Genomic DNA, 26,969 nt, shown 5'->3' on the forward strand with positions numbered 1-26,969 from the left:
ATTCTAGCTCGTCTCAAGCAAATTTGTTGCAGATACCTTTGGAATGGAGGACAGGATAAACGAGTTTTTGCATGGATTAGATGGGATAATATTTCCATGCCTAAAAAGTGGGGAGGATGGGGTCTTAAAGATCTATCATCCTTTGCACATGCTCTAGCTACGAAAATGGAATGGAAATTGCTCACCAATAAAAGTCTCTGGACATCTATCTCATACCACAAATACATCTGGCCCCTACAAGTAATGGATTGGATCTGACTGCCTGGTTGGAACAGAACATGCATCTGATCGGTTTGGAAAGCTCTATTGTGCTCACTCCCCCTCATTCGCAGCCATCTTACTTGGAGAATCAATGATGGATCCAGGGCTCGCATTGGAATGGACCCATGGACCGGTGGAGGGGGGAGATGTTACCTCCCTCGTGAGCTTATTCGATTACTGGATCAACAGAACATAAAAGTAATCACCCATATTACAGACCATGAGAATTCATCCATTTTCACACAAGCATGGAAATTAGCAGTGCAGCTAAATTTGCCTCTAATATGGCACCACAACTAGGAGGATTACATAAGCACACTGAGTGAATCCCACATCCGCATCAAGGAAGGCCCAGATGAGCTCATGTGGAGAAAGGCCGAATCTGGTTACTACTCCCCCAAGGAAGGTTACCTGTGTCTGATTATAAACAAACAACCAGAAATCACTCAGAGATGGTGGAAGCTCATTTGGCAATTAAAGAATCCACCCTAGACTAGACTCTTTTTCTGGTGCATTCTCCAAAATAAGGTTCCTACAGGGGACTTTCTTATGGACAGATCCGTGTATGGTCCCACCTGGTGCATACTCTGCAAACAACACTCTGAATTGATAGAACATATTTTCCTTTCCTGCAATACCACAAAACAAATATGGAATGACGTGGCTGATGAAATTAGGTTCACAGGAACATGGGAAGGTGACAACATCATAGCAGCATGGGATGCATGGAACCACGCACATGCAGGAACTAACCTCCCGTGTCTTCCTCTCATCGTTTGCTGGGAAATATGGCTGGCAAGGAACAAATTGACCTTTGAAAATGGCCCGATCTGCTGGAAATCCATTATTGCCAAAATCATAGCATCATGTCACGAATTGCATGAACATCATGAACATATTCCTCGTTCCCGCAAACTAGCTACCCCCGATCCCATAGACCACTCCTCACCATGGGCTTTTTTCGATGGAGCTGCTCAACAACACGGATGTGGGGGGGGGGGGGGGGGGGGTTTCATTCTATATCTATTAGATCAGCGTTATTATAAAGTCAAGATGGGCCTAGGCATAGGAACGAACAACATTGCAGAACTCATAACACTTCATCATCTTATGCATTTTGCTTTAAATCATGAATGTAGAGACTTACAGATATATGGTGACTCAAATATTATCATAAATTGGATCAATCAGAATACTATATGTCACACTCACACACTCTTAAATATTCGGGATGAAGTAATGCATCTCAAATCTCAATATAATTCCTTTCTTGTTCATCATATCTATAGGGAGCATAACCAAAGTGCTAACGGATTATCCAAGGAAGCCACGAACTTGCCAAGAGGACAATGGATAATCCAAGAATAGAGGGGTACCTCACAGTACCAATACTACCACAGGCCTTATATAGATCAAATCTATCATCAGGTGGATGGCCACTAAATTTTTGAAGAACTATCGAACATATATGATGATGTAGATAATTTAGTTTTATTTATGATCAACACCCTGCGAGGTGTAAATATGTTTATATAGAACACTATTACAGCGTCATTATGCGTGATGATTTTTTGAATTTGATGTAGCGTCATCCCGCGTGATGATTTTTTTATTTTGTCACAGCCATTTACAAGAATGTTTTGTAGATATTATAGATATATGGGCTCAAATCACATATGCAGAACATCATATACTACATGTAATTTTTCACCATATAATGAAAGATTACAATTTTTCTGGTGGGAAAAAAAAGTTTCCATTGGATTATTTGAGTTATTACTATTTCTTCTTGTTGTGTAACTATGATTGTGGCATAGATTAGGACTTTCGCAGGTTTTGTTTCTATCATTTGTTGCAGATCTACAATTTTTAGCATCCATTTATATTATTGATACTGTTTATCATCCACAGTCTTAAGTGGGTTCTTTTCGTACATCTTTGAGAAGAAAACACTACAAGAGAAAGAATTCTGGAAAATGCGTGGAGCAAGGACCCTTGAAACCCTCAATCTTTGAAAGAGAAATGTGGCCTCCAAGTGATCAATCTCCAAGTTTGGCTACGGGTTCAACCTCAATCCTAGAATGAGCTTGATTAAACAATTTATATTCTTCCTTGGGATCAAGTTTAGAAACTCGACCTTCCAACCTTTGCAATTTGACCTCTTTTACCTCCAATGAAATCAATCCACAATTATTTCAAGGAGACACTTTAGATCTATGAGCAAGTTAAAAATGGCATCGAAAGGAAGGGTCTCCTCCTTAGATTTAAATGATCTAGCCTCTTTCCAATATAGATTACAAAAATATATTCATACCATTGATCTTGAAATGAAACTGATATAATCTGATATGATACTTGTGCTCAAAATTTAGTCTTTGAACCCTTGTTGTTTGACCCACTAGAAGGAGATGAACTCTTCCATTGGATTTCTATAGACCTGTAATCAAATTATAGTCAAGATGGTAGTACTTCCTACAACAAATCTCACAGCCCTGCAATATAATTGAAAAGAGACCCTCAAATCTGACAGGTGTTCGATCTTGACCCCGTAAACTTGAATGGATAAATATGGTAAAGCAGGCCTAGGTCCAATCTAAAAATTTGGCAAAGTAATGTTTTCTCTTTTGTTTGCAATAAAATAATAACTCTCAAAATAATGCAGAAATTTCTCCTTCCAATCAACCGAAAAATAGAGCCAACTAGGATGATACGAAATACCATCGAAGATGGAAATGTTGGCTAGGGTGAGCATAAATTCCACCAAAGTTCCCTGCATGAAACCTCCAAATAACCCTGCAAATAATTTAGAATTTGATTTAAGATCTCTGTGGTTTATTTCTTCTGACTTAGTTACTGGAGAATCCATAGTAAGAACCATTTTCTGCCAACGTTTCAAATCCCAACTGGGATCCATCATCAAGACCACTTGAATGCTTGATAGAAGAAGTGCTAATTTGAGAGATTAAATAGTAATAAGGAGAGTAAATTAAGATGAATGTCGGCTCTCTTTTTTGAATAATACTTTTGATTAATTATTGATGAGATGCCGGCTAATTTTTTTTATTTTTATTTTTTAAGATGAGCTCATTAATTGATTAATATAAATTATTATTATGTTGATCATTATTAAAATTAATATTAATTTTTAATTAACCAATTATAATATTTTTAATAATTAGTTACTTTTTTAATTTCATACAATAATTATTATTAATATTAATTGTAAATATTATTATTAATAATAATAATTATTAATATAATAATTAATAATAATAATTAGTATTAATAATCTTAATATTGATCATAATTAATATTACTAATAATAATAATCCTAGTATATTGTATTATGTTGATCATTATTAAAATTAATATTAATTTTAATTAATCAATTATAATATTTTTAATAATTAGTTACTTTTTTAATTTAATATAATAATAATTATTAATATTAATTGTAAATATTAATAACAATAATAATAATAATAATTAATATAATAATCAATAATAATAATTCGTATTAATAATATTAATAGTGATCATAATTAATATTACTAATAATAATAATCCTAGTATATTGTATTAATATTTAATATTTAATGCATGTTAGTACAATTTTTATTATGATTATCATAATTTAGAATTATTATTAATATATTTTAATACTTAGTTACCTTTAATTTAATATAATATAATAAATTGTTAATAATAATAATAATAATTATTATTATTAACTTAATAAATAATAAAAATTAGTATTAATAATATTAATCCTAGAATATTGTATTAATATTTAATATTTATTATATATAATATACGTTAGTACAGTTTTTTATTATGACATTATAAAATAGAATTATTATTAATATATTTTGGTATATTAAGAATAGTATTATTAGTGTGTTATTATTGTAATGTATTAATATTAAAATTATTTAAATTGTATTGATATTAATAATTATTATTATTATATTAAAATTGATATTATAATATTGAAAATCATAGTTAATAATTAATAATAAATAAATAATTAGTGTTAATGATTGATAATTAATATCAAGACATAATAATTAATATAGATAATTAAAATAGTAATTTTGTTTAACTAATTAGTTAATAGATTTTAATTAATACTTAATAATCACTATTTATAATCATAGCTAATGATAATAGTAATAGTAATAGTTATTATCATAATTACTATTGTGTGACCTTAATTTCTTTGATTAGGGGAAGCCAACTTCCACTAATCTCCATAGCATTCTCTCTGTTGAGGTTATGAGGGTGTTTGATAAGTTCAAGAGCTTCTCTGATCTTTCGCCTATGATGTTGTTCTTCCCTATCGATAATTGAGAAGCTTTCCAAGCAGACATGGTGCTTAGTTTTTAAGGAGTGTTTTGCTAGGGCCGAAATACGAGACCTTTAATTCTGAATATCAGCTCCATGTTCTTTGAGTCTATTCTGTAAGGAGCGACCTATTTCACCAATGTAGCTTTTTCCTCATGAGCAATTTAGAATTTTCTAATAAAACCCTCAGGCTAGCGGGATGCACAACTCGGATACCACTATAATTTCCCAATCATTGAAATTTTAATCAGTTATGGTACATTGTAGGTGTTCTAATAAAATTCTTGCAGTAAAAACACTGAACACAATAAAGATCTGAGAATGCAACATCTTATTTATGTAAATAAATATAAACAAAATTACATGCCCACAGAAGCACTACTAAAGCTTGTGCCTTGGCATGTATGGCTTCCCATCAATAGAGAAATTAAAGATACTGAAGCACAATCTTAGATCCTCGATGGATCCATTAGAGAAATACTTCCATGGGATTTTCGTCCTCGAGATCAACTAGAACTTGCATTGACAAGCTCTCAACAAAAGAAAAATAGATAAAGAACTCTCGATGATTACATTGTTAGGTTCCTATCCCCTTTTATATGCTTCATTGAATCTCTAGAGACTTTATTTTATTGTTTTCACTTGAAAAATGAAGGCAAATACCATGGGTCAATGCCATGAGCAAATACCACGGTAAATAGCATGGGTAGATTCTGTCCACTTTAACCATATCCACAAAAAAAAGAATATTACAAATCGATCGCTTCTTATTTAGTCTAAGAACTTTATGTTTAGGAATTCCCCAATATCCATAAAAGAATAAACTTAATAGAAATTACTCATCAACACCACAAAGTATGCTATTTTTATTGAGAATATTGAGCACATGGAAAGATGCTTGTTAAAGTGGATGTTAGAGAAATCCCTAATGCATAGGTCTAACAATAACAAGAACTGTGTTACCTTTTGGGTAATTTTCTTAAGAATCCTAACTATGTCTTAAAAATGTAGCTCGGGGCATTAAATTTAAATGATATTCCTTATTGATTTTGGGATTGGGCTGAGAGAGAGATAGGAGATATTGTCTATTCTAAAATTAAACATCTTTTCACTTGTATATTTTCCGTACATAATGTCTCTTTTTCATAAATTAAATGGACAATCTACATAATTCTTCATTATAAACCATCCTTCTAAGAGGCATTAAGGCCATTTCTAGACAGGTAATGCCACCTACTAAGTCATAGATTCGAAATCCAATGACTCTGCTATGAGCTCACCAAGATTTAGTACCTCTTACTCTTCTCTAAGTTCTCCAACAAATCAATGTACAAATGAATTGGAATTGGGGGCAAGAAGCCCTTTTATAGGAAAAACTCTAGTTTTTTTTTTGCCATTAGGAGTAAATGGTAGCTCGGTTTGACAAACCATCAACACTGTTGGAATTCTCTCACCGATCTCTACAATGTAGGTTTTAACCCTGTACAGAAATTACCTGCATACGAATTCTTAAACAAAGAAAATAAACAATGCGAGAGCATAACCCATAAAACACATATGCACAGAGATTTTTCCCTGGATCCCAAAACCGGGACTACCAGCTTGATTTTTCATTATATTCCTTTCAATGTTACAATACATATTTATACATGCCGAAGCATCTAATACCATGAACCGAAAAACCATCGCGTTCAATACCATGTGCGAAAATCATGCACAAAACCATAGGTAGGTTCGCCCAACGTAATATAGGGTCCAAAATTTTTTTTCCCGGGGCGCTGCCCCGGACCCCGTAGAGGGGGGCTACCCGCCCCCCTCAAACCCCCCAGACAGGGGGGGCTACCGCCCCCCTCTAACCCCCCGTTTTACTACGGTTGTTAGTCGTGGAAAGAATATAACACAACCCAACAATCTCCCACTTGTTGTTTTCTTTCCACAGGGGGCCACAGGAGAGCTTAGTCATTTTTCCAGACCTGAAACACCCATTGTTTCTCTACACCAAGAGAACTTCTCAGAGCTCACTTATTTTGTCAATGCATCTGCAGTATTCTTCAAAGTGTCCACCTTTACCAGCAACACCTTTTTGTCTTCTATCATATCCCTCACAAAGTGATACTGAACATCAATGTGCTTTGTCTTTGAATGATAAGCAGGGTTCTTTGCCAAGAAAATTGCACTTTGCCTGTCACAGTCTATTCTTATAGCTCCCTGTACTAACCCCATACTTGAACACAATCTCTGCAACCAAACTGCTTCCTTGCTTGCATGAGTGGCTGCCATGTATTCTGCCTCTGTAGTTGATAGTGCCACTACAGATTGTTTCTTACTCATCCAACTAACTGCACCTCCAAATAGGTTAAACACATACCCACTTGTAGATCTTCTCTGATCCAGATCTCCAGCCCAGTCTGCATCAACAAAACCATGAATATCCAACACTATGTCCAATCCTGGTCTTCCTTGGTAGCACAAACCATAATCACTAGTGCCACGCAAATACCTGAAAACCCGCTTCACTGCTGTCGAGTGCTCCTTCCCAGGTTTTGACATAAACCTGCTCAATACTCCCACTGCATGTGCAATGTCTGGTCTAGTACATACCATTGCATACATCAGGCTACCGACTGCACTTGCATATGGAACACGGGACATGTCCTCTTCCTCTTCTTGTGTCTTGGGACACTGTTCAGCAGATAACCTCACACCTACAGGAATAGGAACCTTCACCGATTTACTATCCTGCATATTAAACCTCTGCAGTATTGTCTCGACATACTTCCTCTGGTTTAACCAGAGCTTCCTCTTTGCCCGATCTCTTTTAATTTCCATGCCCAAAATATAGTTTGCAGCACCAAGATATTTCATGTCAAATTTGGAGGACAATTGGGTCTTCAAGTCCTGGATAATTTCTTTGTCATTTCCAACCAGCAACATATCATCCACATACAAGACCAGATAAATAACACGGTCACCAATTAATTTAAAATACACACAATGATCCGCTTTGCTTCTGGTGAAGCCAAGTCCCCGTATAAAAGTATCAAATTTCTGATACCACATCCTTGGTGACTGTTTTAACCCATACAGAGACTTCTTTAACTTGCATACCAGTTCTTTCTTACCCTTCACTGCAAAGCCTTCAGGTTGCCTCATGTAGATTTCCTCTTCCAAATCCCCGTGAAGAAATGTTGTCTTCACATCCATCTGTTCTACCTCAAAATCAAAAGCAGCAACAACAGATAAAAGTAATCTAATAGAAGCTACCTTGGCAACAGGAGAAAAAATATCACCAAAATCAATTCCCGGCACCTGGGAATAACCTTTTGCTACCAACCGAGCTTTGTATTTCTCCACCTTTCCTTCTGCATTAGTCTTCTTCTTGAACACCCATTTGCTGCCAATGGGTTTCCTTCCAGCCGGCAACTCTACCAGATCCCAAGCCTCATTTTTGTGCAAAGATGCCATTTCATCAACCATGGCCTCTTTCCAGAGTTTTCCATCCTCTGAATCCACTGCTTCCTTCACAGTTCTGAGATCATCATCAGTAACAGACAAAGCAAAATTTGAACTGAAAGCAGCTGGACTATACCTTTCTGGTTGCCTTCTTTCTCAACCTGATCTTCTCACAGCCGGAGTTTGTGGCTCTTCATCTTCTCATTCCTCTTCTGCTGCAGAGTCTGATTCTTCCTCCTTTGGCTCAAACTCTATCTTCTCAGGTTCCTTTGGTTGGACTTCAGATTGAATAACATCTTTTACCTCTCTGAAAACCACATCTCGGCTGTACACAACCTTCCGTGTGACTGGGTTCCAAAGCTTATAACCCTTTAAACCATCCTTATACCCAATAAAGATGCACTTTTCAGATTTACTATCCAACTTGGTTCGTTTCTCCTTTGGAACATGTACATATGCATCACATCCAAATACCCTCAGATGTGAAAGAGAGGGTTTCTTACCAGTCCATACTTCCTGTGGAGTCTTATCCTCCAACGCTGATGAGGGTGATCTGTTGATCAGGTAACGTGCAGTATCCACCGCCTCTGCCCAGAATTCCTGTCCTAACCCGGCACCACTGAGCATGCTTCTTGCCCTTTCCATCAATGTCTTGTTCATTCTTTCTGCGACTCCATTTTACTGAGGTGTATATGGAGTAGTCTTCTGCCATGCTATACCACACTTCTTACAAAATTCTTCAAATTCCTTGCTGCAAAATTCTCCACCATTATCTATCCTCAGCACCTTTATCTTCTTCTCTGTCAAAGACTTCAGATTTCTTCTTAAGGAAATATATCCACCAGCACCTTTATCTTGATTTTCCACCAGAGCCTTAAATTCTTTAAACCTGTCAAAGACTTCAGATTTCTTCTTAAGGAAATATATCCATGTATTCCTTGAGAAGTCATCTATGAATGATACATAGTACACAGACTTACCCAGTGATGGAACCTTCACAGGTCCAAACACATCACTGTGCACAAGCTCTAATATCTGTTTCGTCCTCTTACCACCAGAGGGGAAACTCACTCGATTCTGCTTCCCATACACACAATTTTCACAGAAATCAAAATCCAGAGAGCTATCATTCATACCTTCTACCATACCTTTACCATGAAGTATTCGAAGGCCCTTCTCTCCAATATGTCCAAGCCTTTGATGCCACAACATGGTCTTCTCTCCAGAGACCACTAGATTTTCTACTCCATTTTCAGGAACCATAGAACTATTGCACCCATCAACAACAGTGCTACCTTGCAGTTTGTACAGAGTTCCAGTCCGAACTCCCCGCATCAATATCAGTGCTGCTCGAACCATCTTGCAGGTATCTTTCTCGAACACCGTCTTTACACCTGCATCATCCAACTTGCTTACATAAATCAGATTTCTGGCCAATGCAGGAACATGTAGAACACCCGGAAGTGTTCTAACCCTTCCACCTTGCAACTTCAACTTTATTTTTCCCTGACCAATGATTCTAGCCTTCCTATCATCTCCTAAGAAGACATCACCACCATCGTATTTCTCATACTCGCAGAACCACTCTCTATGGGGAGTGAAGTGAAAGGATGCACCTGAGTCAATCAACCATGCCTCATGATCTACATGTGTACTTGAAGAAGCCAAGTACACATCCCCACCTTCATCTGAGGTGGTTTTCGCCTCTGCAGGAGGAGCATCATCAGATCCCTTTCCTTTATCAGGAGCTTTAGATTTACAATCCCTTCTGAAGTGCCCTTCCTTTCCGCATTTCCAGCACACCACCTTTGTAGGTTTTCCTAGAGATTTAGATCTCCCTCTAGATTTAGATCTCCCACTCGATGACTTATTTTTGTTTCTGTTCTGGGACCATCCTCGTACAGACAAGGCATCACCATTCTGGTTGTCCATATTCTTCCGTCTCATCTCCTCCGTCAGCAAGGCTGAGACTATTTCATCAAACTGCAAAGTAGTTGCATTGCTACCTATTGCAATAACCAGACTATCCCACGAATCTGGTAGAGAACACAATAGACTGATGCAGTTATCTTCATCTGAAATTTTAATATCAACAGATAATAATTGACTTACCACAGTATTAAACGCATTCAGATGCTCTGTCACCGAGTCTCCATCTTTCATCCTCAGGTTATACAGCTTTTTCCACAGGAACAATTTATTCACCAGAGACTTAGATTGGTACAAAGTCCCTAACTTGACCCACAAAGCCTTCGCCGTAGCTTCCCCAGATACATTCAACAATACTGAATCTGAGACACGCAATCGTATTGTGCTCTTTGCCTTCCGATCCAACTTCTTCCATTCTTCATCGGTCACTCCCGATGGTTTAGTACCCGGATCTACCGCTATCCACTGATCTTTATCGACCAACAGATCCTCCATCTTGAGTTTCCACAACTCAAAACTCTGACCATTGAACTTCTCAATCTCGATCTTTCCACTGCTCGCCATCTTCTTTCACCACCAGAATCGATCTCACAGATCTCCCACTGAACAGGGTCTACCACAGGCCCGAGCGAAACCCCTCAGCAACAAAGGCATCCCCTTGAAGCCAAAACAGCTCTGATACCAAATGTAGGTTTTAACCCTGTACATAAATTACCTGCATACGAATTCTTAAACAAAGAAAATAAATAATGCGAGAGCATAACCCATAAAACACATATGCACAGAGATTTTTCCCTGGATCCCAAAAACGGGACTACCAGCTTGATTTTTCATTATGTTCCTTTCAATGTTACAATACATATTTATACATGCCGAAGCATCCAATACCATGAACCGAAAAACCATCGCGTTCAATACCATGTGCGAAAATCATGCACAAAACCATGGGTAGCCGCCCCCCCTGTGACCCCCCCGCTGCGCAATCGGTGCAACGAAGGGGGGCTACCACCCCCCTCTAACCCCCCGTTTTACTACGGTTTTTAGTCGTGGAAAGAATATAACACAACCCAACATACAATGGGTCTCCATGTTTCTCGTAATTTGAAACTTTGCCACAAAGCCATTTTTTCCATGAGGTCTCACTTTGGTGCATTAAATCAAATCTCTTAATATGAGTGACATGTACTCTCATACCACTTGTCCTTTGAAATTTTAGAATTATGAGTCAAGTTGTGGCATGAGTAATCACTATTTACTCATTCTATTATGGCACGTTGTGGGCCTTTCCCATGTGGAAGCATCATATCGTCACCTTTCTTTAAAGCATTAGAGATGAGTCACCCCTACATCTATGGAGTCTGTTCAAAGTCCCATTGAGTCCTGTTAAAATATATTATCCATATATGTGTCGCATTCATCCCATTTTTCTTATATTTGACCTCCATCTATCCTCACGTGCCTTTGAAAATCCTCCATCTGAGTAATTGGCAATCCCTTATGGAATTGTGTCAGTCACTACGAGGTCAACCTTGCATGTTATTCTCTGACAAGGTAAATCATAACTCTACGAGTCCCCATATCTTCCAATTATCATCCCCAGTGTTATTCATTATTAGCCATAATAATATGATCCTTGTGCCTTTGTTGAGGATTCATAATTGCCTAAACTCTGGTGGGCCTGCTTTTGTTAACACCAACACATTTATTCCAGGAGAGTAGTCTAGAGGATGGTGTACCTTGGTTTCATCTTTCATCCTTTCTTGGTGCCTCTAATCAAGCAATGTGAATCATTATTTCCCTTTTACTTGGTTTTTTCTCACATGCTCAAATTCAACTCATTATCACACGATCAAGAAACATACACTTGGTAGTATAGCGATCTAGAATATTTTCCTAGATTTTCTAAAGTGTGTGTGAGATGTTCTAGACCTCATGAGGAGATGTCCCTTCAGGTAGCCCATCACATACCTAGATGTCAGAAAATTATGATCTAGCCTTAGAAGTAGTTATTTTTATTTGAATGGCTTTGTTTCTGCCGATTTCATAACTCACAGCATGAACCTCTATTTAAAATGGTCCATTGAGATATTTAAATACCTCTCCTATTCATTAGGGCTTCTTTGGTTGTGATCTCCCCCCCTGCACCCTTCACCACACCAATGTGGGGTAATTATGTCTCATGTCCTCAAATCAACATACTTAATTGTATCAATCCTGGCCACCATGCTCGAGGAAATTATGTATATGGGGATCATTATCTCATTGTATTATTTTTTGCCCCATTGATGCCACCATATCATGTATCATGTACTATGTACCTCAGACCTAGATTGTTAGGTAAGCCATTATCATTTCTACTTGGTTATCTTGTAGGTACGGGTATATCTCCCCCGCCTTATTGAGATCTTGTACTCCTCAATAAAGGAAACTTTTATCTCACAGGTAGGTTTCACGTTGTCCAACTTCACTCCTTCCTATTACTTGAGTGATCTCTGTCTCTCCCTATGACTTTCCTTCGGTGTTTTGTGAAAGTGAAGCTACAACATACTTCCATCATACGATGTGCTCCTCAAACTCTTATGTTGGGCAACAATCTATTATCACCCAAAAAATGATCACCTAGTCATGTATTACTAGGTTGATCAAAATGCACCATGTAGGATAGGTTTTTACATATTAAAACCTTATTTTACCTTAGGCAATAATTTAGTGAACCAATTTCCTAAAGTATGTCGTTGCATTCTAGACTACTACATGGAGGGGTATTTTAAGACAATTTTTTAAGACAAAATAAATCTTTTGTCTTAAAATTCTCTATATGATGCGCTAGTAAAAAAGGTAAAGGATTAGGGGTTCGTCTTTACGCTATTGATGGTTTCTTCAGGAAGTAGAATGATGGAGGTTGACAACAACTAATGTGATTTAGGACTATTGAGGCTGAAAACATAGGTGTGCGTCATGAGAGGAGCGATGGAGGCACTTTCGAAGAACGTTAATGGGTGGTAACATAATTGGAGTACCTTTCGGGGTCTCCATCGATTGTGTTTTAATATGTGTTTTTTTATTGTTTTATTTATTTTGAACGCTACTTATATACATTGGTTGTTGTTATTAGCAAATTGTTGTGCTAGGTTGGCAACATGGATTAGATTCACTTGAAGGATTGTTGAAAAATGTGGCAAGAAATTCTCAATTTGATTTTGCCTTGATTAAATTGAGAAAATTTGAATTTCCACATCAGCAAACAACTAGAATGCAATTAGCTTGTACAACATGGTTTGTGTCACCCATTTTACTCAATCAATTCGAGTTGGAGGAGTTAGAGTTCAATTAAGCATGTGAGATTTCCAATTTGTAGCAGTCAAAGTCAGTTATCTCTAGTTGTTTTCAGTTAAACTAGGTCTAACTGTTGGAGGAACTAGTGGAAGGTTAGTTGTGTAGTGAGACTTTAGTCAAATGCAATGATCATCTAGTTAAGTGATCAATCATCCCAAAATTGCTAGTGCATGTAAACAATTCGAGTTCCCCAACTATGGTGGAGATTCCAAGGCCGTTTAATATTAGTTGTAGACTAGTCTTGAGTGTACAGGTGTTGCATGCAGTCACATAATCAACCTTAGGAATTGTGCAATCCATTTTCGAAAAAACCTAAATAATAGGGGCCTAATCTCTCAAGGAATTGCACAAGGAAATAGGGGCTCAAGCAGAGGTAGAAATTGACAAAGTTTGGGTTTGAGCTTCTTAGTGAGCAGAGGGATAGGTTATTCACTTACGAGTTGTGCACAATTGAGTAAATAAATTGTAATACATCTATATTCATAAATTGTAATACATCTATATTCATAAATTGTAATACATCTATATTCATAAGATTGCATGCATTTTATTTCTGATTGCATGTATGAATTTTTTGTTCTAAATTGTGAATTAAATTTCGTAGAGCAGTAGAGTAGGTATGTGTCTTATGATTTTGAAAAAAGTTCATGATTGAGTTGCAAATCTACACCATAATTTCTACATCGTATCATAGAAGGATTCACATTAGAGCATGAATTTCAAATTTTTTTCTCAGGAGGTTCGAATTTGCGGTTCAGTGTAACAAGAGCTCTTAGGAACTGAAAATATGACCCTCAACGGGTTGAGGCTAGAGTTTTCCTTGGAAGGCAACTCTAATTTCATTGACTGCAAGGATCGCATGGAGGAGGTATTTGATGACAATGGATTGCTAGAATAAATCAAGAGAGATGTTACAAAACCAGCAGAATCTGATGCCCAACACCTTGCTTAGTCAAAGAAAGTTGTAGCCAAGGTGTGGATAATAATATTGGATGGAGTATGAGACCACATTGTCAGCAATCTCCATGGGAAAGAAAATCCTTATGGAATGTGGTAGGCACTCACAAATCTGTTCTAGAATAGTAGTGACCACAAAAAGTTGGTGCTCAAGGATAAACTTTGAAATATCAAGATGTAGAAGAATGACTTTACCGTGCAATATTTGAGGAGGTTCACACAAGTTCATGATGAACTTGCAGGAGTTTGTGTTACTATTTCAAAGGATGACTTGGTAAGAATATCCCTTCAAGACCTTCCCAGGAGTTGGCATACCTATCAAGATTAAGTGAACAAGAGGGAGAAACTACCGAATTGGGAACACTTATGGTACGATTTGGTACAGGAGGAAATAAGGTAGAATACTAGAGATGGGACCTCATACAAGGGCAAGGATGAAGAAAAATTTGCATTGGTTGGAAAGGGAAAGAAGAGAAAAGGGGAAGAAATCTCAAACCAAACCAGAATCCAACCAAGGGAGAAAGAAGAAAGATTTGTCAAAAATTAAATCCTTCCATTGTGATGAATACGAGCACTATGCCACGAAGTGCCCAAAGAAAGAGGCAAGTGAGAAGAATTTAGGAGGAGCAGTGGGGGAAGCCTTTGATTCATAGTTTGACCTTGACGTTACCCTTATTGCATGCATGTCCAACATAGTGATGGGGAGTGTGTGGTACTAGGACTCAGGTGCATTGTTCCACATGACAGGGTGTAGAGACTTTTCAGTGACTTGTAGGAGAAAGATCTCCATATGTACATCAAGCTAGGGAATGATAGAAGGTACAACATGACTAGTATTGGTACAGTCAACTTTCAGAGGGAGTCAAGCTCCCCTCTCAAGCCCAAGGATGTCATGTTTGTTGTAGGCGTAAAGAAAAATCTCATCTCTATTGCAGCTTTGGAAGACCGTGGTTATGACGTGATCTTCAATAAAGGAAAAACATTCTTGAGACACATAGCCATGAGACAGGTGAAGAAGATCGAGGTTTGTGTGGAAGATTGTGTTGCATTAAAAACTAAGGAAGAGAAAGTGCAGGGCCATAATGTAGGTTAAATTTAGCACATAAACCTTGGCCATTTGCATCATGGCACCTCGAAGAGTATACAACAAATATCCACTAGCCTCCCTAAAGGAGCACTTGAGCAGAAGGATGTATGCAAAGGATGTACCTTGGGGAAGTACATAAAATCTGAATTTCATGATCGGGACAACAAAGCGCATGTAGCCCAAGAAAGGATCCACTTTGATGTTTGTGGACCTTTCTTTATAGCCTCCACTACCCGACACAAATATTTTTTCCTTTTATTGATGACTTCTCACATAATTGTTGGATCTCTTCATGTGGAAGAAAGATGGGACATTCTCCAAGTTCATAGAATTCAAGGCACTGTTTGAGAAAGAATCCAACAGGAAGGTGAAGGCTCTCTGGAGCAATAATGGAGGTGAGTGTGTGTTGAATGAATTTAAAAATTTATGTGCAAAAGAAGGCATTCGACGAGAGTTGACAATACCGCACAACCCACATCAGACTGGGGTGGTTGAGAGAAATATCCATAGCATTTTGGGAGAAACAAGGGTGATGTTTCATGACCAAGGCCTACCTCTACATTTGTGGGTTGAGGCATGAAATACAACAATTTGTTTGCAGAAATGAAGTTCTCATTGGATTCTTGGCATGATATTACACTAGAGGAGGCTTTCTCGGGAAGAAAGCCAGATGTGTCTCACTTCAAGATTTTTGGAGTCTTTATTTACTGTCATGTCTCCAAAGAATCAAGATAGAAGCTTTAATCAACAACAAAATTAGGGGTATTTGTTGGTTATACAAAAATTCCCCACAACTAACATGTGTACTTGCCATCACTCATAATGATAGTTATGTGAAGGGATGTAAATTTTGATGAGGATAAATCTATGTGGTGCTCTCTTGAGAGGGAGCTTTAGATGCCACCAAAAGATGAGATTTTAGCTCAAAAGAGGAACTTCAAGAAGTTGTAGAGCAACCACAAATTATGGAGCAAAGAGTGGAGACGTTCACTAAAGCAAAACCTCTAGAGAAGGCAGGAAAAGAACTAAGGAAGTTGATAGACTTGTGTAGGATGCGAGGGAGAATGTGGGATATCCTTCAAATTTGCGTAAGCAAAGAAGTTCGCCTGAAAGGTACACTGGTGACATCGCTCTTATGACCAAGCTTATAGAGATTGAGCCATCCTATTTTGAGGAAGAAATAGAGAAACTTGTATGGGTTGACGCAATGGTGGAGGAATATGAATCCATTGCAAAGAACCGTGTTTGGGAAAGGATCCCAAGAACAACATATAAATCAATAGTGGGTTTGAGATGGATCTTCAAGGTGAACCAGGCAACAAACGGAAGAATAGGGAAGTGTAAGGCCAGATTTGTGGCCAAGGGGTACTCTCAAGTTGAGGGAAATGACTATGAGGAGACATTTTCTCTTGTACTAAGGTACTCATCCATTAGATCAATTCTTTGTCTCGCTACACAGATGTGGTGAAATATCCAACAGATGGGTGTAAAAACAACATTTCTGAATGGGGTTATTAAGGAGGAGGTGCACATAGAGTAACAAAAAGAGACATATGATCAAGAGTCTAATGTGTGCAAACTCAAGTGAGCACTGTATGATCTCAAGCAAGCACTTCGTTCTTGGTACACCAAGATCAATAGTTATCTCACCAGTTTGGGCTTCACCATAAGTGAACCAGATGTAAACCTCATCACATATGGATAGAAAGTAAATTTCTCATTATTGTCTTACATGTTGATAATTTTATTTTAACTAGTGATGAGACGTTGATCATATATTACAAGGAGGACCTTGCAAGGGAATTTTAAATGAAGGACATGGGTCTCATGCACTACATTCTCTTGTTGGAAATATGACAAGGTGATGGGTAGTTATTTGTCTCTCAAGGCAAGTATGAAAATGAGATATTGTAGAGATTCTGCATGGAGAGTTGTAAAACTGTTATCACCATAAAATTTTCTAAAACTTGGACAGTTTACATTTGTTCCTAAGTCGTAATGTTAAATGGTGGTTAAGTCACTTTTATGGTTTTTAGAGTCCAAGTCAGAGGGTTAGAGTCTCATTTCCATCATCAAATAAAGTTCAACAACCTTGTTTTACACTTTATGGGTTCCATATCATGTTTTGAAAGTCATATGTTTAGCCATTTAAAAAAAAATTGAAATTAGCTATGAATCCATATTTTCGTAATGCAGACAATGTAAAAAACCAATTTTGCACTGCGAAATCACTGAAGCAGCGTTTTTTTCAGCAAAAAAAAAAAATTGTTTCAGGTAGTCAACTTCCAGGAGGTTGTTTGAGCAGCTGAAAGCATACTTTGGAAAACTGAAAGAGGTTTTTATTCCTAACATAATGAACTACTAAAAATTCTTTCAGTTTCTTCAAATTCATTATGATATGGGAGAAATGGATGACCCAACTTGTGCTACGAAACTGATGTAGGTGCAGTTTTTCACAAATCAGAATTTCCAGTTTACACCTGATATTCAAAGACAGTTTCTGGTCACAAGAAAAGGTATTTTGGAATTTTGAAGGAGGTTTGTCTTCATCAACTCTCCAGCTAAAATAACATATCTAATGTTCTTCATAAATGTTATCATTTGGGAGATACTAATATTTATTTGAAACCCTAATTTTAGAGAATAGATTTTTCTTATTTTACACGTGTTTTTCAAGGACAGATTCTGGACAGCTGTAGACATCTTTTAAAAAACGAAGAGAGGTTTTTGTTCTAGACAGCATGGAGTACAAAAACTTCCTTCAGTTTCATAAAATATGTCATGGATGATAAGATAAATTCTTTTTCCCACGTTCTAATGTTCAAAGATCCTAAACCTAAAAACAGGGAAACATGTTCCCTAATTTCTAGGGTTTATCATCAGCAGTAAGGTGACAACGTGGGAGGCTTCATCAAATTCGACCTCATGAGGTTGCAACTGTCAAAGAATGCATCCAATGTTTAGTTAAGGTGGTTTATTCATAACAAGGAGTTGTACTCCTAATTGTATTAGGACTCGAGATTATCTCGAAGAATCAAGGACCGAGCGAAACTCATTTGGAAAATGATGAGAAAGATATCAATTTGAAGATCGATTCAACTCTTAATTCAACCGAAAATGAGTATTGGAAACCTGAAAAATATCTTTGTGGAGATCCATTCACAAGGAATAAAACGGAGATTGAGCAACGAAGAAAAAGATCAATTCTTTGGGATCTTTCTCTTATTGAAAGAGAACAGACAAAAATAGAATCGGATTTGTCCTCAAAGTGTTTATCAAAATATTATCCAATCTCTTGGGCGAAAGAATTATTTACAGAAGATCAAAGATATACAGAAGGGAATTCCTTTCCTTTGGAGAGGAAAAGATTCATTGAAAAATTTTCAAAATCAATTCGCTATTCTTTTTTTTACATATTGCCAATAGATGAATCGTGTATGGGTGGTCCTAGTGCTACTAAAAATCCCATTGAAGGACTGTTAGTTAGCTGCCAAATGCATTTAAAGGTTTGTTTTATGGTTAGAATAGGTGTCACTCATAGCAAATTCGAATTCTCTTGATGAGGGATGATGGAATCCTTATTGTAAAAGCTATATATGAAGCAAGAGAGGAAATGAGAAAGGGTTGGAAAATGAGATAGAAAAGGACTACTTTTGTAAATGTTGTGGAGGGACTGATATACAGAGAAGCAGTTTGACTTTTCTGAAGCTGAGATTCTTAGTGTACTTCAGTGAGATTTATATTATATCTTTGATATGTTTTACTTCCATAGTCTTAATGCTTATTACTCATAATTCATGGAGGAACATGCTCTGACATCCTTTAAGTGTTAAACTATGGTGAATTGAGTTCTTGGGTCCTATCTTTGGATGTTTTTCTTCAATGTTTCAAGACTTATCACTCATAATTCATGGTTACTCATACTCTGACTTCCTTTGAGTATTAAAACTTTGATGAATCACTTTAAATACTTTCCTTTTGAATACCTTAATGTGTCATTATTTAGAATTCATGCCCACATGCTCTAACTCCTATGAACTTCAAGCTATTGAAACTTTCCTGAATGTGTTACTCTTTCATTGAAGTATATACAAGCCTCAGTTTTATAAGAAGAGCTATTTGCTATCTTTATCTCTATCACTAACTCCATAGCCCAATGGTAGCAAGTCTCCATCTTTCAACCTATAAACATATAAAATCACAAACCATAGAGTTACCCATCTATCTATATCTTTAATCAATATCATTAACCCTTTGAGAGAGCCCTCTCAAGCTGAGGAGGCTAAGCCTTAGCTAAAATATTGGTTTGAAATAGTTACACTGAGATAGTCTGATCGGCAGCCTATCAGGGTCCTATTTTGGTGATAACATGTTGGTGCGTCTGCCAAGAGTCTAAAGATTACTCATTCCTGAAATCAAGAAGCTAAAATTTTGAAGGTAGAAAGAGCTCATGAATCTTTTCGAGGCTGCAAAACTACCTTGGCGACTCCATTGTTGAAGAATTCAAAATTCATAGATTCATGGTGATTCCACTGGAGTTATGAAGAACTCAGATGCTACCATTCTTATTTCAAGGTATGCATGCATAAATTTTTCAGGAATTCATGTTTTCCCAAATCATTTTCCCAAGGATACATATTTTATATGGAATGGTCCAAAATTCAAAGGAGAGGATTTGAGTTTAGCTTTGAAGCATATATCAGATTTCTGTGATTTTACGAAGCTTCCTAGAGTCAAACATGAGGATGTCTGCATTATGTTGTTATATAATTCATTTCAAGGCAAAAGTAAACAGTGGATTGAAAGCTTTCCTGCGAAATATATTAATTCATTTGCAGACTTTTGGCTTATGTTTTTGGAGGAATGGATAGATAGAACAGAGTTGGTGGCAAGCTCTCCTTCAATTCAAGGTTTCAAACAATGGAATGATGATCATATTAATGAAGAAATATATGAAAATTTTTCTTTGTCCTTGTCTTCTTATCTAAAATCATTTGAGTGCAAGACAGAAGATAATATGAAATTTTTGGATGAAGTTGCTAAGAACATTGAGAAAGAAAATGAAGGTTTACAAGGTCAAATTCAATCATATAGTCTTCATGATCATGATCATACTTTTCAAAAGCTTTCTATGGCAGAATACAAAGAGAGGGTGTTGCTTCCTTTCTCTTTTGAGATTGAGGAAGAATACATTCTTTTTGAAAATCAATTTGAGGAACAGTTTGAGAGCACATAGCTGAAGCCTTATGCAGATGATCAAAGTATTGGTGATTTGTCCAAAGTTGCAGAATATCACAAGAAACATCAAACTCACCATGTGTTTTTTGACCCTATAGCTGACTACATGGAAAAGATTTACTGTTCAGGCTTCCAGTTATATTTTCATATTAAAGAACATTTACACCTCATGCTTCCTTGGTTATTTAAGTATCTGATTTATTTTTTCTTCAAGCACAATCAAGAGATTCAAGTGTCATATCAGATCGATGACTAGCTTCATTGGAAGTTTCATGTTCCTTGAGCTACAAGTGAAGATTGCAGCTGATAGGGTTGGTAGGAATGTGCAAATAAGCTCAAGGTAGGTTGACTGAGCATCTGTTTCAGTAGGTGCAATTTGAATTCCTCTTATAGAAATCATTAAAGGCTTGAGGAGTAGATTGGGCAGAAGTTCAGAGTTTTATTCTAGAGGATGGATAGCAGTACTGGAGCTACAGGTTCTTAGTGTACCACAAGGGCACGCTATCCCTAGTGGAGCCACTATTATCACTCTAAAATTTTATAAAACTTTGACAGTTTACATTTGTTCCTAAGTCATAATGTTAGATGGTGGTTAAGTCACTTTTGTGGTTTTTAAAGTCCAAGTCATAGGGTTAGAGTCTCATTTCCATCATCAAATAAATTTCAACAACCTTGTTTTACACTTTATGGGTCCCATATCATGTTTTGAAAATCATATGTTTAGCCATTTAAAAAAAATAATTGAAACTAGCTATGAATCCACGTTTTTGTAGTGCAAACAGTGCAAAAAACCAATTTTGCGCTACGAAATCACTGAAGCTGTTTTTTTTCAACAGAAAAAACTATTTTAGGTAGTCAACTTCCAGGAGGTTGTTTGAGCAGCTGAAAGCATATTTTCGAAAACTGAAAGCGGTTTTTAGTCCTAGCGTACTGAACTACAAAAACCTCTTTCAGTTTCTTCAAATTAATTATGATCTGGGAGAAATGGGTGACCCAACTTTCGCTATGAAACTGCTGTAGAAGTCTTTTAAAAACCAAGAGAGGTTTTTGTTCTAGAAAACATGGACTACAAAAACCTCCTTCAATTTCATAAAATATGTCATGGATTAGAAGATAAGGGCTCTGTCCCATGTGCTAATGTTCAAAGATCCTAAACCTAAAAACAGGGAAACATGTTCCCTAATTTCTAGGGTTTATCATCAACAGTAAGGTGAAAACGTGGGAGGCTTCATCAAATTCGACCTCATGAGGTTGCAGCTGTCAAAGAATGCATTCAATGTTTAGTTAAGGTCGTTTAGTCATAACAAGGAGTTGTACTCCTAATTGTATTAGGACTCTAGGACTGTTAGTTAGCTGTCAAATGCATTTAAAGGTTTGTTTTATGGTTAGAATAGGTGTCACTCATAGAAAATTCGAATTCTCTTGATGAGGGATGATGGAATCCTTATTGTAAAAGCCATATATGAAGCAAGAGAGGAAATGAGAAAGGGCTGGAAAATGAGATAGAAAAATACTACTTTTGTAAATGCTGTGTAGGGACTAATATATACAGAAGCAGTTTGACTTTTCTGAAGTTGAGATTCTTAGTGTACTTCAGTGAGCTTTATATTTTATCTTTGATATGTTTTACTTCCATAGTCTTAATGCCTATTACTCATAATTCATGGAGGAACATTCTCTGACTTCCTTTAACTGTTAAACTATGGTGAATTGAGTTCTTGGGTCCTATCTTTGGATGTTTTTCTTCAATGTTTTAATACTTATCACTCAGAATTCATGGTTACTCATGCTTTGACTTCCTTTGAGTATTAAACTTTGATGAATCACTTTAAATAATTTCCTTTTGAATACCTTGATGTGTCATTATTGAGAATTCATACCCACATGCTCTGACTCCTATGAACTTCAAGCTATTGAAGCTTTCCTGAATGTGTTACTCTTTCATTGAAGTATATACAAGCCTCAATTTTATAAGAAGAGCTATATGTTATCTTTATCTCTATCACTAACTCCATAGCCCAATGGTGGCAAGTCTCCATCTTTCAACCTATAAACATATAAAATCAAAAACCATAGAGTTAGCCATTTATCTATATCTTTATTCAATATCATTAACCCTTTGAGAGAGCCTTCTCAAACACCTCTAACGAGCAACTAGAGGAAAGATGATGCCACTTAAGGTGAAGTGGATGCTACCATTTATTGATAGCTAGTGGGTCCACTCATGTATCTTGTGAACACATCACCAAATATGTGATGTGTAGTCAACGAGCTAAGACATGCTGTGGTTATGTCAACCAAACTGTTTTGGAAGGCATCTAGGCATGTTTTATGGTACCTCATAGGCACTACCCAGTTTGGGCTATGGTATAGACAAGCAGAGGGAGTGAAGTTGTTCGGCTTCACAGATGAAAGTTGGGCATGAAGTCCATTACAACAAAAGAGTACATCAAGTGTAATTTTTAGTGTTGGGTTTGTAGTTGTTTCTTGGTATGACAAGAAGAAAAGATCTGTGGTGCTCAGCTAGACAGAAGCATAATACATGGCTGCAAGTCAAGAAACATGTGAGGCGATATGGATGAGAAAGATACTTGTTGGACTATTTGGTTAGATGATGGATCCAATTGTGATAATCAAAGTTGCATCAATCTCTCTGAGAATCTTATATTTCATGATCAGTCCAAGCATATAGATATCGAATACCAACATTTACAAGACTGTGTGTAGAGGCAGATGATGTTGCTGCACTCGATTCTGATAGAGAACTAAGATGATGACATTTTGACAAAATCTTTGTCAAGATGGAAGTTTGAATTCCTTAGGTGCAAGATAGGGGTGGTTGATAATCCATTTCTTGCAGAGAGGGAGTCTTAAAAAATGTAGCAAGAAATTCTCAATTTGATTTTTCTTTGATTAAATTGAGAAAAAATGAATTTCCACATCAACAGACAGCTTGGATGCAGTTAACTTGTGTGACATGGCTTGTGTCACCTGGTTTACATAGTAAATTCAAGTTGGAGGAGTTATAGTTCAGTTAAGCATGTATGATTGTTAATTTGTAGCAATCGAAGTCAGTTATCTCAAGTTATTTTCAGTTAAACTAGTTCCAACTGCTTAAGGAACTAGTGGAAGGCCAATTGTGCAGTGGGACTTCAGTCAAACTCAGTGATCATCCAGTTAACTAATCAATCTAATGCATGGAGAATTTAAGTTCCCCAGCTATGGTGGAGATTCCAAGGCAATGTAACATCAACTGTAGACTAGCCTTCAGTGTATAGGTGTTGCATATAGTCAGATGATCAACCTTGGGAATTTTGCAATCCATTTTGTAAAAATTCCTAAATAATAGGGGCCTAATTTCTCAACGAATTGCACAAGGAAATATGGGCTCAAACGGAGGTATAAATTTACTAAGTCTGGCTTAGAGCTTCTCAGTGAGCTGAGAGACATGTTATTCACTTGTAGGTTGTGCTCAATTGAGAAAATAAATTGGAATACATTTCTATTGATCATATTAGTGCAAACATACATTGGGGTTTTTAGCATATTGTTTTCATTAGGAAGAATTTTGTGTGCATGTGTGTTATTTCTTATTGCATGTATGAAATTTTGGTTCTAAATTGTGAATTAACTTCCAGAGAGCAGTAGAGTAGGCTTGTGTCTTACGATTTTGATTAAAACTTCATGAGTAGTTGCAACTCTACAACATAATTTCTACAAGGATGGTGGAGGAAAATTACAGAACATTCCTTAGTAGACAATATGCCTACTTCAAAATATCTATGAAAACTTTTGCGAGAAGAAGACGTTGAGGATAAAATATTGGATTTTCGAAGAATTAGTCACAAAATTCACAAGGGTGGTAATTTTGGTTGCAGGTGTGGAGGTAGATGGATTAAATGTAATTTTGGCTGCATGTGTCTAGGTAGACAAGTTACAGTTACTCCTTTGATTTTTGTCGATGATGTGTTACTATTTGGTAGATTGACCTCTTTTGATCGGTATTTGGACTCCTTATGAATAATATTAAATCTCATATGATTTATTCTTACCCAGATGATACATTGGTACTGGATTGGATGCAGATTTTAAATATCTTAGATTTATGATCCAACTTAATTGTTATGGACTTTAGGACTGGAGCTGAATTATAGAGAAAATCCATTTTATACTTTTATCATGGGCACACAAGAGGCTCTCCCTAGGAGGCAAGTTGACTCTAGTTCGAGCAGTCCTTCAGAGCATCTCTGTATATTGGCTTTTTCGCTCTGCCTAAGAATATCAGTAAATGTATCTTTCCGGCTTCATCTTGGCATGGGGAAATTTGTGTTGTAAAGGATAGAGTGGGCCTGGTTGTTGTTTACTCTGTATGGAGGCGATGGATGACTAGAATCATTTATTTCCTTGATTCTCCAAAGTAAAATCAATTTGGAATGGTGTATTTAATATGTTCCATTTAGAGGAAGATTAAAACTACTCTTTTGTGGTTTATTGTATTTGGCACTAGATTATTGAATATAAAACATTTGGACCACTTCCAATATACATTGGGGGTTCGACTGAAAGGATGCATTACTGTCCCAAGCTCCTATGTTTTGATACATCCACCTCCGTCCTTGTCAAAAAAGCTAAAGGCCTCCTTGAACATAGACATAACCTCCATCCCATATTCCTTTAGTAGATAAAACCCTTCTCTCATTTTTTGACCATGCCAATCTACCGTCCATCGCATATTCTCACATGAGCCCTATGTAAACAACCATTTCATTCAAGGATGGGGATTTTGATGCCTACTCTAACCAAATTTGTTAGATACTTTTCCCCTTTTCTTGCTTATGGTTTCTTGAGTTAGCCTCCTCTAAATATTCCCTACTCTCCTTAAATTATTTGAAAGGTATCCTTTGGCTACTAACCCCAATTTACCAGAGATCCTTGACATGTCCCTTGAAATTTTGATTCAGCCCCATGAACTATTTTATGGAAGTGAGTCAAAAGCTTTAGATTTCTTTTCCACATATTCATTGATGACCAAACACTATACCACTACTTCTAAGAATCTTGTGGTTACTATCACCACAATAAATGTATATTGTATTTTAGAGGAGATAAGAATTGTATATTGCCCTTTGGGACACTCAAAAAATATTTTGATGCACCCTATTTGTCTAACACTCTAGTATATTTTATAACCTTAATTCCCATTCCATGTTTATCCATTTGGATACACTTTATGATGTTCTAGGACAACCTAATGTCCTTGTCAACTCCCTCTCATCTTCCTTGTCATGTTTTCTAAGACTTGTGTATCCAACAAGAAATTTGGGAGATGAATGACATCAAGGTAGAAAATCAAGGGGTTTTCAAGTTATTTATTTAGGGTTCCCACTAGCATAGTCCCACCATATGATTCACCCAATCCATAAATTGGGGTTTAGTGGTACTTCAATTAATTATTAGATGATCATGGTGGGCCATAATTCGAGGTTAAATGTTATGACTCTTCATAGGATATTATTGGAGATACTTTAGGAGACACCTCTTTGGATAAAGGTTCAAGGAAGGATTTTGACTTCAATATCAAACCATCAAACATATCTCAACATTTATCCCATCAACCATATCCTCAACATATCGAACCAACAATCAAGAAGACAACTGAGGTGAAGCATGGGAATCCTCTCTCACCCACGTTGTTCATGATATATATCAATCTATGAATGCCTCTACAATCCACCAACTGTGCATCAATAAAAATTCTGTTTGCCCCATTGTCCACCAAGATGGATACACATTGTCCCAACATTGTGCCTCTGATTGCCAAAATTGTAAAATTGGGATTTTCCATGTCAAAATTTTAATTCAAGACTGATCATGCATTGGAAGGCCATTAACACAATATTAGGGCATAAAAATTGAATAATTGACACAATACCAAATACAATACATACATTGAATTTTGTCTCACAAGGTCTAGATGCTAATTGAGCAAGTTCACACAAAGAGAGAAAGGCAATGTCATGGTACATTGTTCAATTTGTAATCAAGAGCATTATCTTGGATGAGGGAGAAGTAACATTTAGTTTCTTTCGCATATACAAAGGCAAAGTTATGAATCAATGTCAAATGCCTTTTGTGAAGCAATGTTGTTGTAAAGGGTGTTAGAAAGCTTGCATTGTAGGTAAGGTCCTCACACGATACTAGATTGTGTTAACCAAAGCATGTTAACCATGTCCAATGATCTCAAATTTCATGAGAATGTTCAATGAGTGACCATAAACAAGGGGTTTCAGAGTGCCTAATAATCATAGCTTATAGTGGATGATTATCATCGTACATAACATCTGTGGTAAAAGTCATTTGTTTT

This window comes from Pinus tabuliformis, chromosome 1_1 (assembly GCF_031772625.1).
Source record: "Pinus tabuliformis cultivar Carrire ecotype Pingquan chromosome 1_1, CPIR1, whole genome shotgun sequence".
NCBI classification, from domain to species: Eukaryota; Viridiplantae; Streptophyta; class Pinopsida; order Pinales; family Pinaceae; genus Pinus; species Pinus tabuliformis.